Consider the following 3608-nt stretch of genomic DNA (forward strand, 5'->3'; position numbering starts at 1 on the left):
GAGGATTGATGCAACTCCATGAATTATGCTACTCCTGATTCTGCTTCTGGTGCTGCTGTTATCCCAGCCAGTCTCTGGGAAACTTAGAATGAAGTGCCCACAGAGTTTTGAGCACCACAACCAAAATAAACTAGGGAGCTATTATAGGCCAGGAGATCATGTCGTTAGTATAGTCACCACTTCATCAGCAATATCAGAAGTAATGTTATCCTTCAACATGACTCCTTCAAATCAGTTTCCTGTGTAAGTCATTTAGCATGATAGAGTTGCATTCCCTCCATTTGCAGTTTTAACAATTGTCTTCTTTCCTTTTATGTTATTTACTCCTACATTACAAAACCTGTCTATTTTTTTTAACGTTTTGATGATATATTTATGACCATTAAACCCAGCCCACCTTCTCAGCATTCACAAAATTAAATGGTAGTCGGTGAATATAAACTTGCTTCTGTTTTGAATGGATATTGTCATTTAAGTATAATGTGGTAGGGTAAAAAAAAAGAGAAATATTTTTTTTTAAAAAATGTTGCTGTTGATGGTAATGATGATAATGTCAGGTGCAAGTAACAAAGAACATCCATTGAGCTTAAAGCACAAAAGAGATAATTTTTGCTACATCTACAAGAATCTAGTCAATTAATGGTCAGTGCTAAATTGGAACTAGATAAGGGTCAATGGGATTCATGGGGGGAGGATGGACGTGGGTCTTTTGAAATAAAACTTCTAGCTCTCCTTGCCATTCTCCTACAGATAACTTGAATAGCTTTTTTAATGCTAGGCCTGAATACTATTACCAAAGACTTCTAAGATTTGTTTTTGCTATTGAAATGATAAACAAGAACTCTCAACTGCTGCAAAATCTCACACTTGGCTACAACAACTGTGACAACTATTTGAGCGCCATTGGCACTTCAGATGCCTTGATGGACATGCTCTCTACCGGAGAAGCCAATGTTCCCAACTACAGCTGTGGAAGGAAGGATAAACTTTTGGCTGTCCTTGATGGATCTGACAATGACTTCTCCATCCAGATGTCAGCATTAGTAGGTCCCTACAAAGTCCCACAGGTATGTGTGTGTGTATGTGTGTGTGTGCATTTGTTTGTTTGTTATCTAGCTGGTAGAGGGTTTATAGCAGTGGTGGGTTCTGGATCTCGTTGCAACCGGTACGGGTACAATGAGGCCCAGCATCCTCCATATGAATGTGCATGGCATGTGCATGTATATTACCATCCAGCGAAACTTCTGCGAGCCTCCGTGATGCTCCAGCTGCTCAGTGAAGCATCGCCCAGGCACTGTACAAGCCATGTGCATGCACAGAAGCGCCGAAGAGTTTAAAGACAGGTAAGGAGTGTGTGTGGGCGGATGGCCCCTCCGGAGCAATATACCAGAATGGTATCCAGTGCTCTGGGCAGGATCCGGTATGCCCGTACCGGGGCATACCGCCTGCAACCCATCACTGGTTTGTAGTGGTGATGAGTGAGCAATTAATCCATTCATAGCTTCTGTATAGAATTCAAGGATGGCTTTTTGCCGTGACCATTGTAAGACTCATGGTTTGGCCTTGGGATTCTTAGTGAGGAAGGGGCCAAATTCAGAGCAGTCCCTTCCTCTTATGAGACCATCCTCATTACTTTGCTGTAATTGGCAGCACAGCTGTGAAGTTTAAGCGTTCCACTGGGTACTATCAAAGGGCTTTCTGTTAAAAGGACTGTGCAGCAGTGATGGGAAGCTTGCATTTTATCCATGCCTTTTTCATAATAAGATTTTCAATGGTGAGCAAATATCAAGTTTGTGAAGATAATGCCAGTGGATTACCTTAACTATATTTGGCAAACAACTTGAGTATACATAACTATCACTAGCATTAATTAACCATTTTATTAAATAAAATTACAAGCATATTAGCCAACATATATTTTACCCTAATCTGTCCATCATACAATTCATCATAAGGGCTTGGTGAGCAATAGAGCCCCCAGAGAGGATTTTATCATCTGAATTATTCAATCAATATCCCAACTATTCTCTGGTTCATTCACAAATATAAATCATAGCTGCCATATTCCAGTTGGGTGGAAGATGGTAATGGTAGTTTCAATACATAAAAATGGAATAAAGGGGAACCTATGAATGAAAGCCCATTAGTCTAATAGATAGTGTGGCTAAATTAAATGCATGTTTCTTATTGAATAGGATTGGCAGTGCGCAGATGAAAAGTGCATCCTTGCAGAAGTACAGGCTGCTTTACACAAAGTCAATCCACTATTGACAAATATTTTGCCCTTAACCATTAACCTCCAAAAATGTACCAGTCAGAGGAAACAATGTTTGCTGCCTTTAGAGATCTTAGTTCAGGATCTGACACAGTGAACAGAAATATTATGGAGGAAATTGATTTCCCTTAAACTGGAACCTGGACTTTTGGCCCAGATCAAAACCCTTTTGACAAGCATTTGTCTGAGAGTGAGATTTGGGCTCAGTGGAGCCATGACAAATAGGATGAATATTTACCAAGGGGTAAGAAATGGGTGCATACTTCAACCATGGTTCTTCAGTGTAAATATTGATTGCTTACCAGGAGTGATGAAGGATCATGAAGTACATTTGCCTAAATCACTAAATTCATACGCCTTCTTGTATGCTAATAATATGATATTATCACTCTACTTGCAAATTGGTTTGTGTAAATTGTTAAGAAGACTTGGCTCTTACTTTCATAATAATTCATTGATATTAATAAATCAAAGACAAAAATTATCATCTGTGGAAATTGGCATCCTAGTCATAGGTGACTTTTCAAACAATTTTCCTTATCTGGAGTAGTTTTCTCTGCAACAGGATGTTGGCCCAATCATCATCAAAGTATCTTACTTAGAGCAAGGTCATGACTCAATGCATTGCTTAAACAAAAAAAAATCATAGCTCTCCATCTTCCTTAGCTCCAATCGTTAAAGTCTATAAGCCAAGCTTGAAGCTGAATTGAAACATTTCAGTTCAGATCTGCATACCTGAGTCTGATTGCAGTAAATTGTAAATAATAATATGATTTATGTCCTTTGTTTTTCTTCTTTATTGCTTTAGATGTTATTTTTAATTCAATTATATTCACTCTTCTCAATATTCTGCATTTTGAATTATTTAGTTTAATGTGGTCTAATGCTTAATAATAAACTATTTTAATTTGTTCACAAGAATGAAGATAGATTTATTAATACGCAAAATTTTGGATTTGATCTTACCCCAAATATGACACAGCAATCTTCTTTGCTTTTTCAGATCAGTTCTGTGTTTGTTCCAGAAGCTCTGGATGATAAAAATCAGTTCCCCTTTTTCCACCCAATGCTCCCCAGAGAAGGGATCGAGTATCCAGCAATTGTCCAAGTGCTTCTCCATTTCAGATGGACCTTGATTGGTGTCTTTGCTATAGACTCAGAAAATGGAGAGAATTTCATGAGGACTTTTATTCCTATGCTTGTCAGGAATGGAATTTGTGTTGTCATAGCAACAAAGTTCTCAAAACCTTCAATTATAGCAGAACTCAGGGATGGCCTCACTAAGTGGAGACAAGTCAATGTCTTTGTTAACTTCATGGAACGCCAATCCCAA

This window comes from Thamnophis sirtalis, unplaced genomic scaffold, assembly GCF_051295495.1.
Source record: "Thamnophis sirtalis isolate CommonGarterSnake01/CBP01778 unplaced genomic scaffold, rThaSir2_p1.2 scaffold_3, whole genome shotgun sequence".
NCBI lineage: Eukaryota > Metazoa > Chordata > Lepidosauria > Squamata > Natricidae > Thamnophis > Thamnophis sirtalis.